The sequence below is a fragment of the Camelus ferus genome, chromosome 10, assembly GCF_009834535.1.
Source record: "Camelus ferus isolate YT-003-E chromosome 10, BCGSAC_Cfer_1.0, whole genome shotgun sequence".
NCBI classification, from domain to species: Eukaryota; Metazoa; Chordata; class Mammalia; order Artiodactyla; family Camelidae; genus Camelus; species Camelus ferus.
Genome location: NC_045705.1, coordinates 4,714,084 through 4,730,736, shown reverse-complemented (window position 1 = coordinate 4,730,736; position 16,653 = coordinate 4,714,084). Strand labels below are relative to the sequence as shown.

Sequence of the window (16,653 nt, the reverse complement as noted above, 5' to 3'; positions counted from 1 at the left end):
AACTTCAAGGACAATGTGACTTACCACATGCATAGCATCCATCTGGGCTCATTGCCTCTCCCTGTGGGACCTGGAGGAAGGAGAACAGGGTAATTCTTTCCTGCGCTGTGAGATTTAAACCGTCTTGCTTTCATCCATCATCTAATAATTTATGGCGTGGTGGCAGTGGTGGCATTTGTGAAGCGATACTCCTTACCATCCTCTATGAGGTTGAAGTTCTTCCCTGACATGCACATTCGTAAAGACTAAAGTAAAATACTATCTTCATCCCAAACACCCAAATATCCAAAGACTTCACAATCATCCTCTGAGCATTTATGGGTTAAAGTTAAAAAAAATAAGTGACTACAAGGAAATTGGGAAAACTGGGGGAGGTTGCCATGGCTCAGATTCTAATCCTCAGTTTTGAAAGTGTGGTGCATTTGTTACAATCTTGTCACAGGGTTGATTAGGTGCAGGGAAAACTCACAACTGACTGAAGCATAAACAGGGACCCAATTTGTTCATTTGCAAAGAGAAACGTAACTCTTATGTTCATCCGAAATGTGTTTGTCAGTATGACGAAACATTCTCTTGCCAATCTATTTAAAAAACACAATTATAGTCACAAGACTGCTCGGTGAGCATGGAAGCAGAGCCAAGGGAGCTGGTTAAGTGAGGCCAATATTTCTGGGTGGAATAATACTGAGAGAGCTCATAGATCCTTCTCACATTGCAGGTTTAGCCACCACAGGAGGTGAATCAAGCTCTTGGTGTAGGGCAACCTCCCCCAGAGAGCACTTTTTTATTTGTTTAGGCTCTATTGTTGCTCATCCATACACTTTCTCATGAGCTCTTCTCTTTACTGCCGCTTTAGATATTAGACCTTGAAGTTGAATGTAGTGGAGGGGCAGACTTGTTAGCAGTTGGTTCAAAACTTCAGAAATTCCTGGCTGAAATCTGAAATTGGCCCCCATACATGAGGGCAAGGAGAAACTAAAGAAAGAGGCAGGCCACTCCAGATTGGTGGGTGGCAGGTTTAATAAGGAAGGGAACGCACAGACCAGGTTCGTCTCTTGCAGCCACAAGGCAAGTAGAACCCCGCACCAGCCCACTGTAGTCTTAGAAGCTTATATAAAGACTTTAAAGGGGCTCAGTCACACATTCAGTCCAGATGATCTCAGCAACACATTGCTCTCCCAAGGCTGCATCCTTGAAAATGGCTCTGGCTGTGGGTACCATGAGCACAACCTGCATTCCTAGAGCAGAGGAGGGGGTGAGGAGGCTCCAGTTAGATCTGGGTCCAGCTGGCACACCAATCTGTTGTCAAATCCTCTCAACCTTCTCCGACAATGTTTTAGACTTAGTTTCTTTTGCATCTACCTAATTTATCTCTACCTAAAGTTTAATTCTCATCAGGGCCATAAAAGAAGAGGGAGAGTATGGAAGGGTTGTGTAGGCTCCTCTTCAATGTACTGCAATCTAAGAAATTATCATCTTATTTTTTCTTCCAGTTTTATTGAGACATAACTGACATACAGCACTGTGTCAGTTTAATATGTACAGCTTCGTGATTTGATTCACATACATCATGAAGTGATCATCACAATCAGTTTAGTGAACATCGATTATCTCATAGAGGTACAAAATTAAAGAAAGAGAAAGAAATTTCCTTATGATAAGAACTCTTAAAATTTACTCTCTTAACAACTTTCAAATATAAAATACACAGTGTAATTATATTTATCATGTTGTACATTACACCCCTAATACCTATTTATAACTGGAAGTTTGTACATTTTCATTGCCTTCATCCAATCCCCCCTCCCCTCACTCCCATTCTTCCATCTCTGTTAACCACAAATCTGATCTCTTTTTCTATAAAATTGTTTGTTTTTGAAGTATAATTACCCTACAACACTATGTTAGTTCCTATTACACATCATAGTGATTCAATATTTCTATATATTTCAAAGCAATCACAATAAGTCTAGTTATGATGGGTTACCATCCAAAGATATTATATGATTATTGACCATATACCCTACAATGTACATTTCATATCCGTGGCTCATTTATTTTGTACCTGGAAGCTTGTATCTCTTAATCTCCCTCACCTCTTCTCCTCAGCCCACCCCTCTGGAAACCACATGTTTATTCTCTTTATCTGTAACTCCTTTTTTAAATTTTTGGTCATTTGCTTTGTTTTTTAGATTCTATATATAAGTGAAATTGTACAGCATCTGTCTTTGTCTGACTTATTTCACGCAGTATAATATCCTCTAGGTCCATCCATGTTGTCACAAATGGCAAGATTTCATTCTTTTTTATGGCTGAGTAATATTCCCTTGTGTGTGTATATACATGTGTGTGTGTGTATTTTTATATATATATATATATATATACACACACACACACATATATATATACACATATATAACACATCTTCTTTCATTTCATCTATTGGTGAACATTTAAGTTGCTTCCGTATCTTGGCTATTGTGAATAGTGCTGCACTGAACATAGGGATACAAATATCTTTTCTAATTAGTGGTTTTTTATCCTTGGATAAATACACAAGAGTGGAATTTCTGGGTCATAAGGTAGTTGTGTTTTTAGCTTAGTGAGGAACCTCCGTACTGTTTTCCATAGCAATTGCACCAATTCACACTCCCACCAGCAGTGCACGAGGGTTCCCTTTTCTCCCCATCCTTCCCAACGCCTATTATTTGTTTCCTTTTTGATAATAGCCCGTTCTGACAAGTGTGAGGTGATACCTCACTGTGGTTTTGATTTTTTAATTAGGTAGTTTGTTTTTTTGATTTTGAGTTGTATAAGTTCTCTGTATATTTTGGATATTAACCCCTTATCAGATATATTTTTTGCAAATATCTTCTCCCATTCAGCAGGTTGCCTTTTTGTTTTGTTGATAGTTTCTCTCACTGTGGACCTGGTCCCACTCATATCTGCATTCTTCACTTTACTCATCTCTAACTAGACACCGTCTACATAGGGCTAGCCTCTCCAGCACCCCTCACCCTCTATACTCTCTCTACTCACCTCCTGCTCATCTTCTTCATCATGAAAATATATATCCCTTTGTTTCTCTTTTTATTGTCTGTCTTCCTCATGAGCTTGAGAGCTCTACATGGATAGTAACTGTATTTATTCACCACAGTTTACCCAGTAACAAAGACTGTAGACGTCATAAAGACTTGTGGAAAAGAATGAATGAATGCTGATTAGTTGATGGCGTGCTGGAAAGTGCTGAAGCCGACTATTGTTTCACTCCTTCGATTCAGGACAGGAGCTTATCTTCAAAAGCCAAGGTCTGAGCTTGGCTTTGGGAACAAATAAAGGTTGGAGCACTTCCTGTTTCCTGATGCTTAAAGTATAATTGGGATATGGGGGAAGTTAAAAGAGCTGAGTAGGATTTGGTGATTAGAAATGGAATAGAAGAAATTTGACGGCATTTACAGTAATCCTCTTTCATTCCATTTTTATCTCAGTATGCTGACGAGTTTCCCATATGGATCGTATTTTCAGTCTTTAGTTTTCAAATGTGTCATTTATACAACTTCAAAAGAATAATTGGCATCTCTATGAATATGCATGTGAATATTTATGATATTGCATCCATCAGCACAATATCACCTTTCCTCCTGGGTTTAGAGTGTATAACTTTGCACCTTAGAATAATAAGTCTACATGGGTTGGTGTCACACAAATGACTCTAGCACCCTTTACTAGTTTTCCTCTTGTAGTCCTTTATGCCAAAAACAAAGACCATTTTCTTCAGAGGCTGGTTTTATAGAATGCTTTCTTGGATGATACAAAAAAAGAAGAAAGGGTTTGCTTCTGTATAGGACTGCATATACTAGGTTAACTCTTCTGCAGCAATAGTGCCAAGAGTAAAAGAATACCTTTAGTGTACTCCATTCAAGCCTTCAGTTCTGTGAGTCTCTCAGATTGACTGGTCAACCATTCTCAGACTTTTGGTCCTGTAAATTAAAGCTAGCTCTCCTTTTTCACCATGCCAGTCCTCTGGGTCTAAATTCAATTGCTAATTTTTTTGTTTGTTTGTTTGTTTGTTTGTTTACTCCTATTAGCTTGCTCTCATCTGACTCTACCCTTTCCATTTTCAATATACCTGGGTCACCCCTCCCAGAATTAATGTTGATTGAGCCTGTGTACACTTAATGTACACAATCTTATTTAATCCTTATCACCTATCCTATGAAATGCTGTACGAGAGTTCTCAGGTTGCAACCAATGGAAATCAACTCTAGCTAAATTCAATAAGAGAAATTTAGTGAAAGTATACTCAAGTTCTCAGTATCAGTGGGAAGGGCAGAAAACCAAGCTCAGAAATGAGTAGGATCTAAGCTATCTCCAGAGACCTAAGAATCAGAAACTACATAGATAAATTGTGGTCAGAACACTGCTACTAACATAAATTAGTATTTACTAATTATTGCTAATTATTTACTAATTATTACTAATAAATGCTAATGACTAATCAGTTAGTAGATACACGTTACTAACTATGTACTAGGTGCTGTTATGAGTATTTTACTTAGCACACATATTCATATCACAATTTGTAATAAATATTTATTTTCTTTGTTTGGTATCGATTTCTTTCAAAATTTGAAAGCCTCATGTAAGCAGAAGCCATATGTGTTTTCTTCACTGATACATACCTAATGCCAAGGACAATAGCTGGCACTGGATGAAATAAGTACTATTATCACTCTCATTTTACACACGAGGAAACTGAGGCACAGGGAGGCTACATGCATCCCAAAGTCACACAGTTGGTGAGTGATAGGGTTAGGGTTCAAGTACACATGGCCTGTCTCTAGAATCTGTGCCCTTCACCATCACACTATAGGTTCCATTCATTTTTAGTCTTTTCATTCTTTTGGTCAAGATTAGATTTTATGGGTTCCAAAGAACCCATATTTGATATTTGTTGTGTCATATGTATATGCCTGTCAGCTAAGGAAGGGTTCCAAGCCAATAAACTCAATTCACTGAGGAAGCAGTAATTCCTGCAAAGGAAATCAGGGCATTGCAAGGAAGATAAAATAGGAAGTCAAAGAACAACAAACATTTCACAATAACCTTCAGAGTGGAAACTATTAACTTCCCCATTTTACAGATGAAGAAACTGAGGTGTGAGAATTATTATAATCCTTTACTTGTATAGTGAAGGAGCTTGCTGTACTAGGTTGAATGGTGTCCCCTCAAAACTCCTATTCATACCCAGAATCTGTGAATGTGAGCTCATTTTGAAATAAGGTCTTTGCAGTTAGAATCGAGTTAAGATGAGGTTGTACTGGATTAAAGTCAGCTCTAACCCAATGACTGGTATACTTATAAGAGGAGAGAAATTTGGATTCAGACACACAGAGAGGGAGGATGCCATGTGATGCTGGAAGCTGAGATTGGAGCAATGTGTCTCCGAGCCAAGAAATTCCAAGGATTGCCGACAACCACCGGGAGCTAGGTAGAGACAAGGAGGGGTCCTTCCTAGAGCCTTCAGAGAGAGTATGGCCCTGCCAACACCTTGACTTCAGACTTCTGGCCTGCCGAGTTGTGAGAGAGTAAATTTCTGTTGTTTTAAGCCACCTAGTTTGTGATAATTTGTTACAGCAGCCGTAAGAAACTAATACACCAAGGCTCAAAGTAATTAACTTATCCCAGATAGCAGAATTTGGAAGAGGCACATATTGCATTACATAATATTTTCTCTCCTTTCCTTTTGTTCCAAACTTCACGCCTTCACTCTACCTCCAATCCCTAACTATACAATTTTCCCCCGGATTGCCTAATCCTTCCCCTATTCCTACCCACTGCAGTATCATTCGGGACTTGTTCCTCCGTAATCTTGACTGCTAATCTCCCGTTTGTCAAAATGAATGTTTTATTCCCAAAACTTGCTCAGCTTTCTGTTAATAAGGTAAACTGGTGTGTTAATTCAGAAACAGTTGAAACACAGAAATGTAACATCTTCATTTTAAAACAGCTTTATGAAGACCAGTGTCCTGATAAAGGCACCATGATCATTAGATGAAGAAAAACATCTGAAGCATTCTATCCTTTGGCTGTCACCTCTGTTTCTAAGAACTCTGCTGTCTTTTTCTAAAAATATTGACATTTAGCTTCTTACATCTATTGAATCATTATTTTTTCTTTTAAAACTCTAAAATTCCTGGGGAAAAAAAATAAAACTTTAACCTTCTGAAATTAGCCAATTTGATTTGCCCTGTATTCTTTCTTATAACCTGTGACTTCTACCATGGTGAACAAAAAAATCTGTTTTCTCTTCCCTTGTATCAGTAGGGAATTATCGATCTTCAAGTGAGTAGAAAACCCATCTTACAAACAGGTTGCTATTTAGCATTTAGCAAAGGAGACAGAAATGGGAATGGTTGTCGATTTCGACCAAGCAGTAACGTCGGCCCCACGCCTCTATGTGGCAGACGCAGTTCTAAGCATTTTATACACATAAACTCATTTAATCTTCACAGAACCCTAGAAGGTAAGTATTATTATCATCATCACTTTATACATGAGAAAACTGGCATAGAGAGATTAATAAAAGCCTTGTGTATTTTTTTTTTAGGACTGCCACAACAAAGTACCACAATTCAGTGGCTTAACAGAAATTTAGTGTCTCACAGTTCTGGAGCCTGGAGGTTCCAGATCAAGGTGTCAGCAGGGTTGGTTCTTTCTGAGGCCTGCAAGGGAGGTTGTCCCAGGCCGCTCTCCCAGCTTCTGGTCACTTGCTGGCAACCTTTGGCATTCCTCAGCTTCTAGATGTAATTACCCCAATCTCTGCATTCATCGTCCCATGAGGTGTCTTTTTTCCCCCATTTTCTGTAGGTATTGCGCTTACCTTGGCTTTGTGAGCTATGAATGCTGATGTGGACGGTATAATCAGAAACAGTCTAATAAAACGTGGAAATGGAACATGAATGTAATCAACCTGTATGGAAAACAGAAAAAGAAAGAGAACAGACTATAAACTGTGTTGTCCTCAGTCCCTTAGAAGTACTTTGAGCATAGATAAAAGAATATTTTAAATAACATTTTCAGTCTCATTCTGACAGCACACAATTAAATGTATGATTCATGGTTACTATTTCATGTTTTAATTATACGGTACGAAGAAACCCATGTCCTTTTGAACTACAGCATTATCTCTGCCTTCTCACATATTATATTTGCAATAAACCACATCTTTCTCCTTCAGTGAAGAACATAAAGGGATAGAAAAGACTCACTTAGAAAAAAATATTTAAATGCGATGACCATTTGGTAAAATTACTGAAATGAAAATAATAGGCTTCCATTTCCAAAGTAATAAAATCAATTTTCTTAGACAACACGTTTGTCCCCTTGGAGATGTTAGAAATAATAAAAGGTTGTCAGTCCTTAGAAATAAGAAGTGATAAATCGCTTTTAACAAACAGACTTGCCGCACTTTCTTTACATCATCTGACAGTCTGGACTGCATTAAGGATGTCTAAAGTAATAATTATCTATAAAACAATGGACAAGCTAGTAGGTTAAGTAAAATGCATGACTTAACCTTTAGCAAAAGGAGGAATATATCGGACCAAAGTTGACTATTAGACTTTTTTCCCAACATTATTAAATTGACCCAGTGACTAAATTCACTTTAAAAATTATTACAATTAGAATTAACTTAGAAACCAAGCTTACAAGATTTGAAGAAAAACTCGCCTTAGTTTTCATATTACTGAAGCATGTCTCGGGAGAATTTTTGGATCACACAGCACATGACTAAACAAAGGGACGGGCTGGGGGTTGGATGGAATATGTAGACGGCTCATAATTTTATATTTTAATTCTCCTCTTATTCAAACAATTGAGGTAATCCATTTTTTTTTTTTTTGGCGGGTGCATGGGAAAATCGTGAAAAGAGATAAATGCATAAATGTGAGAGGCAGACATTTGTGATGGTCCCAGCATCTCTTTTTTTGTCTTAGGATAAATACTCATTTCTTGTAGAAGATGCCTGGCAGGCCGGCACCCACCAGATATGTCTGAATCCCTGTGGAAAACAGTTTAGATTCAAAGCAAGAGGAACCCCTGTACCATAGGTATCCTCTGCAGCATATCCTTCTTGTTTGAAAAAGAAGACACAGAGCGAGGCTGAGACAATCTGCCCATGGACACAACACTGTAAACTGACGATACTTCAAATAAATGAATAAATAAATACAGAAATAAATAAATAAATGTTAAAAAGAAAAGAGACAATCTTCTCAGGCTATACAACAATTCTAAGAGAATTTAGCCTTCAGCCATTAGAACTGCAGCTACAGGACGTGGAAAGGATAAACAAAGCCTTTAGGTAAATCCACAGAGACACAAAGCAGATTAGCGGTTGTCTAGGGCTGGAGGTGGGAACGGGGACTAACTGTAAATGGGCAGGAGGAGATCCCTTATTGGAGTGATGGAAATGTTCTACAACCGCATTGTGATCATGACTGCACAGCTCAGTAAATTACTGAAAATCACTAATTGGACACTTAAAATGAGTGAATATGATGGCATGCAGGTTATACCTCAACAGCGTTTTTTAATCTTTTTTTTTAATTGAAGTGTAGTCAGTTACAATGTGTCAGTTTCTGGTGCACAGCATCATGCCCAGTCATGCATGTACATACATATATCTCAATAGCATTCCTGTTGTATTTTCTTTTAAAGGGAACTTTTAAGATAAAACCATGGCACCTCTAGACCTACATTAAATTTCTACACAGCTGTGTTTCCAGGAGGCTTCTGGGATGAACTTTACAAGGTGAGAATGAGAACGTTCTTCTCCCTCGGTATTCAGGAAACAGGTAGGAGAATAACTCACATCGAAACGCAAGTCACTAAAATACCATCTAGAGCTCAGATCCCCCCAAACCTCTTACACTGATTGTTAAGCAGTTTTGAAAAGACTATCTAATCAATAAATAACATGTTAGAATTTTTCTGTAAAAACTCTCATTTGGATTCTAAACATCATGATATTTGTGACCCAAATTTATTTCCCCATGCAGGTTCAAAAAGGAACTTGGTATTTTTAATCAAGCCAGGCCGGTCATTCCTAACGCAGCTAGGAGACAGTGAGCACAGACCACGGTCCAAGCTAGCGGAGGACCCCGTCCCTTGGGTCAGGAACCAGCAGTGCTGGCAGGCCTGCCTGGGGAACCTCGTTGAGCACCTGCTCTCACCACCTCTAACCTGGGACTGAGCTGCAGGGCGCCTGGGGGGGTTGTCTTGATTTCTAAACAACCAGCCAAAACACATATTTGTATTTGTCTTTTCTTTCAGAGAGTTTTCGCACCATACGCCTCGCCTTGGTGCCTGTTGTGGGCTGAAGTGTGTCTCCCTTCCGACTTATGGACTGAATGTTTGTGTCCCCCTAAAATTCATGCTGAAGCTCTAATTTCCAGGTGACTATGTTCGAGATGGGGCCTCTGAGGGAGTAACTGGGGTTAAATGAGGTCATAGACATGGGGCCCTGATCCGGTAGGATTAGTGTCCTTATAAGAAAAGAGACCAAAGAACACTTTCTCTCCCCTCCCTGCACTCTCCCGCCAGCCGTATGAGGACATAGCACGGAGGTGGCCGTCTGCAAGTCAGGGTCAGGGAGTGGCTGTCACCAGAAGCTAAGTTAGTGGGCACCTTGATCTCGAACTTCCCAGCCTCCAGAACTGTGAGAAACACATTTCTGTTGTTTAAGCCACCCAAGTGTGTGTTTCGTTGTTATGGCAGCCGAAGCAGACTGATACAACCCAAAGTTCATGTACTGAAGTCCTAATTTCCAGTTCTTCCAAATGTGACTATATTTGGAGATAGGGACTTTGAAGAGGTAACTGGGAAAAATGAGGACATACAGGTGAACTCTAATCCAACGTGACTAGTGTTTTTTTTTTTTTTTTAATTGAAGTATAGTTGGTTTATAATGTGTTAATTTCTGGTGAACAGCATAGTGATTCAGTTTTATATGTATATATATATATATATATATATATATATATATATTATTTCACATCCTTTTTCATCATAGGCTATGGTGTTTTTATAAGAGGAAATTAGGTCACAGACACACAAGGAAAGAAGATCATGCCGTCTACAAGACAAAGAGAGAGGCCTTACAAGAAACTAACCCTGCTGACCCTTCATCTTGGACACCCACCCTCCAGGGTTGTGAGGAAATACATTGCCGTTGTTTAAGCCATGCAGTCTGTGCTACTTGTTGACAACAGCCCTAGAACACTAACACAGTGCCCTCCTCTTTTCTTGGGCTCCCTTTTCTATCTCAGGCAGGAAGGGGAATGTTTGAAATGAAGAAATACAGGATAAAATCCAAGATCAGACACTTTGCATTCCCCCTCCCTGATTACAATGTCAGTAAACTAGATTTGCCAGAGTGCTGCACTGTTTCCAAATCCTCCTTTACCCTTCTGCCAGCAATCCTGTTCTGTGTCTTTCTCAGTCAGTTCTGGCTTCTATAGCAAAACACTGTAGACGGAGCAGCTTATAAAACATAGAAATGTATTTTTCACAATTCTGGAGGCTGGAAGTCTGACCAGCATGGCCAGATGCTAATAAGAACCATCTTCCAGGTTGCAGACTGCTGACTTCTCATTGTAACCTCACGGCAGAGAGGGCGGGAGAGCTCTCTAGAGTCTCTTTTATAAGGACACTAATCCCATTCATGGGAGCTCCATCCTCCTGACCTAATTAATAGCCTCCCAAGGCCTCGATCTCCTAATACCATCACATTGGGGTTAAGATTTCCACATACAAGCTTTGAGCAGACACAACCACTCAGTCCATGGTGGTGCCCCAGCGTAACTTCCCTCTTTACCTCCTCCTCTTATTCTTCTATGCCTTTCTGACTCTATGTACCTTCCTACTCAGTTAAACCTCAGAGTCTAATATTTTAGCCACGCTTTCACTGTAATCACAAAATCCTCCCTACCTCTTCCTTGACTTTGTCTACCCTTGGTTTCAGTGGTTCCCAAACTCCAGTCTGTCCTGGATATCACACTTACTATGGGTGCTGTTTGAAAATACAGACTGCTAGCCCCAATACGGATGCACTGATCTGCTGAAAGAGATCCACGGGAGGTGGGACCCCAGAGTTTGCTTTTGTCCCTAAATATTTTTGGATTATTCTGATGCCCAGCATGATGTGGGAACTATTAACAGTGCCAGTTCTCTACCCTGACTGACCCTCTTGTTCACTTGCCCCCCTCCATGGCTGTCATGTGCTGCTAGGTAACATCACGATGCCACACTGGTTGGATCCTCTAAGTGTCAAACTACTTAATATCATTTGGGTCCTCTGGACTCCTCAAGATGTTTTTAGTAGAGTTTACTGACTTTCCATGGAGTTTTCCCAGTCATTTCATTATCCCTCTTCTAAACGTAGTCTTGTTCTCACTCCACTTCCCTTGCTCACAGGAGGAAGCCTTGTTGCCATGTGACTAAGAAGATATAGGCCAGCAGCTTTCAACTGCGGCTGCACAGGAGCCTCACCTCGGGAGTGCTTAAACATCCCGGGGTCTGGGCTCCGTCCCTGGAGATCGTGATTTAATCAGCCTGGCATGGAATCTCTGTAGCAGTATTTTTTTAAAACTCCCCAAGTGATTCTAATGTGCAGCCATTGGTAAGAACCACTGGTTCAGGTCATTTGACACCAATTATCCCAACTTCCAACAGTACCCCCACACCACATCCTCTACACACACACACACACACACACACGCACACCCTGACTTTCTTTGACCTAAATTAAACTTTCCTCTTTCACAGAAGACATATGCCTACTCATTTTCAAGACTAACCTGTGTTCTTGGCTGCACTGTATCCCACCTCCTCTAAGAACCTGATACTTATCTTTTTCTGGAAACTTGACACTTTTTCCCATCCTCTTTTACACCTTCAGTCTCACTGTTGTGTGTATTTAAGCAATTTCCCCAGTGGTTTCAAACATACATAAATCTCTTCTATTTTACAACAGTTCTGCTACCATTGACAACACAACAAAGACAACAACATTAATGTTTTCATTTTCCATTCAGAGTTTATAAGTTCTCTAATAAAATGATTTATGCCCATTTTCTCCGTACTGTCTCTGTGGCTTCTCTCACCTAAACTTCAGACACTTCCCACCCGACTCCAATCTAATACAACCCACAGATTAACTTCCTGAGTATACATCAGATCGTGTCACCCCTTTGTTTAAAATTTTCCAGTGGAACCCTAGGACTTTCATTCACCAAACATTTACCAGGCAGAGTGCAGGGCACTGGAGATATACAATTATACAAAGGGAATAAGACACAGACTGTATCCTCAAAGAATTCATAGTGGTAGGAAATGAGTACTTTGATGACCAAACTGATTCTACATGCAGCTAAAGCTTTCAGAGACCACTGATATTGGATTTGGGCATTTAGAGACCGTTGATACCCAATATGTCTCTCTAACTCGATCTCTTAATAAATCACTTGCTATAAGGATCAGTAGAAGGATCAGAACTGGCATTTGAATCCAGAACTGACTCCAAAGTCTTGCTTCTCAGCACAAAAAAAAGAAAGGGGTCAGCAACAGTTCTGAGGTTCCTTCCAGGTTGACTTGGAGGACAGTGATACTGCTAATTAAAATATGGAATGAATGCATGACTAAACCATCAAATCAGGTAAAAAACAAAAGTTGTGGAAAAATATGAAAAATCAAAAAGATAAGCTGAAGGAGACCAAGATGAAGACAGTTCCACTGCATATGAGTCAGGAAGGAGGTGAGCACAGAAAGCAAGGATGAGGAAGGAAGGAAGGAAGGAAGGAAGGGAAGACAGGGGCAAAATAATAAAACAAAGAGAGAAGTTGGTTGTTCAGCAAACATCCTCAGTGATAAATTTATGAATTCCATTTGAAGGAATGTCTTAAGAAAAATTTTAAGAGTAGTTGGGTGCAGCCATTATGGAAAACAGTATGGAGATTCCTCAAAAAACTAAAAATAGACTTACCATATAATCCAGCAATCCCACTTTTGGGCATATATCCAGAGGGAACTTTAATTCCAAAAGATATATGTACTCCAATGTTCATAGCAACATTATTTATAATAGCCAAGACATGGAAACAATCTAAATGTCCATTGACAGATGACTGGATAAAGAAGTTTGGTATATTAATACAATGGAATACTACTCAGCCATAAAAAAGAATAAAAGAATGCCATTTGCAACAACATGGACAGATCTAGAGATCATCATTCTAAGTGAAGTAAACTAGAAAGAAAAAGAAAAATACCACATGATATCATCATATGTGGAATCTTAAAAAAAAAAAAGAGGACACTAATGAACTCATCTACAAAACAGATATAGACTCACAGACATAGTAAACAATCTTATGGTTATCAGGGAAAGGGGGTGGGAAGGGAAGGGATAAATTTGGGAGTTTGAGATTTGCAAATGGTAGCCACTATATATAAAAATAGATTAAAAAATCAGATCTCTTCTGTATAGCACAGGGAACTGTATTCAATATATTGTAATAATGTTTAATGAAAAGAATATGAAAACAAATACATGTATGTGTGTGTATATGTGTATATATATGACTGGAACATTGTGCTGTGCTGAAACTGACACATTGTAACTGACTGTACTTCAATTGTAAAAAAGAAAAGAAAAGAAAAGAAATAGTTTAAAAGTATCTGCCCTCAGAGGAGAACACCTGCAGGCTGTCTGGCGTAACAGCACTGGGATGAGCTACACTAAACCAAGGGTGTTTGGCAAGGCCAGCCCTGGAGAAACAGCATCCATTTCAGATGATGACCAGAGAATAACCAAGTCATGGGAATCTTCCCTAAAATAACCCAAACCTTTTTTATTGTGATTCTGTTACTTTTTAGCTTTGTAATCATAAATGATTATCAAACCAATGATGCAGATTAATACTTACTCAATTCAAATGTAGAATTCTCATAATTCTGCTTTCACATTCTAAGAGATTTTATTTCAAACATTTTTTGGTGGTAAATAGAAGGCACCACCAAGACAAGAAGATGAAGACAATGGAGCTGAAGTCACTTCCTCCCTACATACAGGTACCTATCTTAGAATAATACTGTAAGATTACATGAGTTAATACATGAAAAGCAGTCATAAGTACTCAAAAAGGTATGTATTATTCTTCCGAAATAGTTCTCTATGCCCAAAAGATGAACACCAGCTTAAGGCCTTATTATAGCTGTCAGGTGTGGTATTCTGATTTAAGCCTCCATTCTTCAGCAAAGATGTACCAAACCCCAGATTTTGTAACCTCAGCCAATCCTATGGGCACTTCAGAGTTGTCAGGAGTGGAAATGGGAGAACAGGACTGTTTACCCTGCATTGACCAGCGTTGGATGCAGATCCCCCTGCCCATCCCCAGGAGAGGGCTGTGACCTTGAGTGAGGAGGCTTTATTCCGCTGAAAGCAAGTCCCAGAGAGGAGTCAGCTGAGAGACAGTCAGCTACTTACAATCTCAAAAGCCGGGAGGATGAGTGACTTTGTCCTGAAGGACTCTGACCGGCTCACTGTAGGCTCAACGACAAACACAATGTGCCTGTTTTCAGGGTTCCTTAGAAATGCGAAGGTAAAGAAACTATGTTTTACCCTTAGCCCTCCACCAGTCACTCCCCCTCTGCAGCACAGACACCAAGGCCCAGGTAATATCTATTGTGGACCAGTCAACACAATCTTAGACTGTGATGACTTTCATTGACCTGAGGACATTCACACCACTGTAGGAACCAACCTCTTCTACAGCCAAAAGGTGGGGCTAGTCTTATCAAGCTGCAGTATCCCTGTTTATTCTCATCCAAACCGAGCCTCCACAATTCACAGACATTTTCTATACCATTCCTGAAATCTTAATTGCAACGTCGTCCAATAGGAAAGGTTTACATAGCACTTTCTTTCTAGTCATGCTCCGTTAGCCCCCAATACGTACAGCCGGGGTTGAGGGTGAATTCCTAGGAGCGTGGGTGCTCATCAGAACACTGCTCTCACTCCTGCCAGCATCCAGCCCTTTTTCCATACAGCCTGTCAGCTGGTCTCTGCTCTCTTGGTCTTATCCAGGAATGGCATCATATAGTCATTGCTTATTGTATGAGCCACCACATTTAGACACCACCAATCTTCCAAGATATCATAGCAAGAGTTTTACAACCCAGGTATTTAATCTCTGTGCAGTTTTCACATACTTCACAGCCCATCTTGAAGCAAAAGACTTCACTCTACAAAATCAAGGCAGTTATGGAGGAAAGAATAACAGGTGAGTCCCTAGAACATGTGGGAATGTAGGGATGAACAAAAATCTTCCAAAAAATGGAGAGGTTCAGGGCCTCGGTTAGTGGAGACCTTAAAAATTAGAAAGTGCATTTATGCATCTGAAGAATGATTCTGATTACCCAGAAACAAGCCACGCAGCTTCTTTCTAGCGCTAACTAACTGAAGATTGATGAGAAGTTTCCTCCTAGTTTTCTTTGGTGCACAATTCAGATGAGATTGTAGGTAATACGCTCAAGATCTTTTTTTCTCATCATTTACATTTTTAGAGGGAAAAGTCATATGTTGCTAAGACCATAAGACAAAAGAGAGAAAAACAACTTCACAGACCAGAAGTTACCTTCAATACCTATTTAATGGCTCTACATTTCAGTTTTGTTCTATCTTCTCAAACACATTTTATGGGGCTGTGCTGTTATGTGTGAATGATGCTGTAACTTCAGGCATGGAAATATATATCTTATTATGTCTTATTTTACATAATTGAACCACCCACAATAGCATTGTTTCAGAAATAAGGACAAATGATTTAACTTTTTAATTAAGCTTTAAAACCCCTAATTAAATGCCTAAATTGCAAAGAACAATTTCAGTCTAAATTATCTTTAGATTGCCTGGTGACTGCCAGAGAAAGTAACAAAGAGCTATAAATCAAACCCACACCTTGCAATTGGCGCTGTTAATGCAGCCTTCATTATCCAGCAAGACAAGAACAGAGAACATATAACGCTCCAGGTAAAACATAAACACACTCATACTGGCTGCAGGAGCCTTCTCTTGGGCTTGAAACTTCGGGACCCTCTTAGGCAACAGGTCCATGTGTAACTAGTGGCCTGGGAAATTTATTAGGACATGATCAATGGCCGGTTGAGTCGACCTGGGTCCAAGTGCACTTTACAACATCTGAAAGTGTTTTTATATATATTTCTTTCTTTTTATTTCTTTTTTACTTGGGGGAGATAATTAGGTTTTTTAATTTATTTATCTTTAATGGAGGTACTGGGGATTGAACTCAGGACCTTGTGCATGCAAGGCATGCACTCTACCACTGAGCTATACCTTCCCCCCTGTTTTGTTTTTTTTTTAATCATGGAATTTTGAAAACAACAGAACTAGTTGAGAAGACTCACAAGTACCCATATTTATTGCACATCTACTATATACCACACATTATATAGCCCTTTACATACATTCTCACATTTAACTGCATATCAGTCCTGTGAGACAGAGTGTTTTTGCCCATTTGAGGCAACTGAAGCTTAGAGGGGTTGGGTAACCTATTGAAGGCGACT

The 16,653-nt window shown here is 39.5% G+C and overlaps 1 non-coding gene across 1 annotated transcript; it reads right to left on the bottom strand.

The window, feature by feature from the left end:
* Positions 1 to 16,352: 16,352 nt before the first annotated feature.
* TRNAA-UGC lies at positions 16,353 to 16,424 on the bottom strand. The gene has a single exon. It is a non-coding gene; the product is annotated as a tRNA-Ala (tRNA).
* Between the last annotated feature and the right edge of the window lie 229 nt (positions 16,425 to 16,653).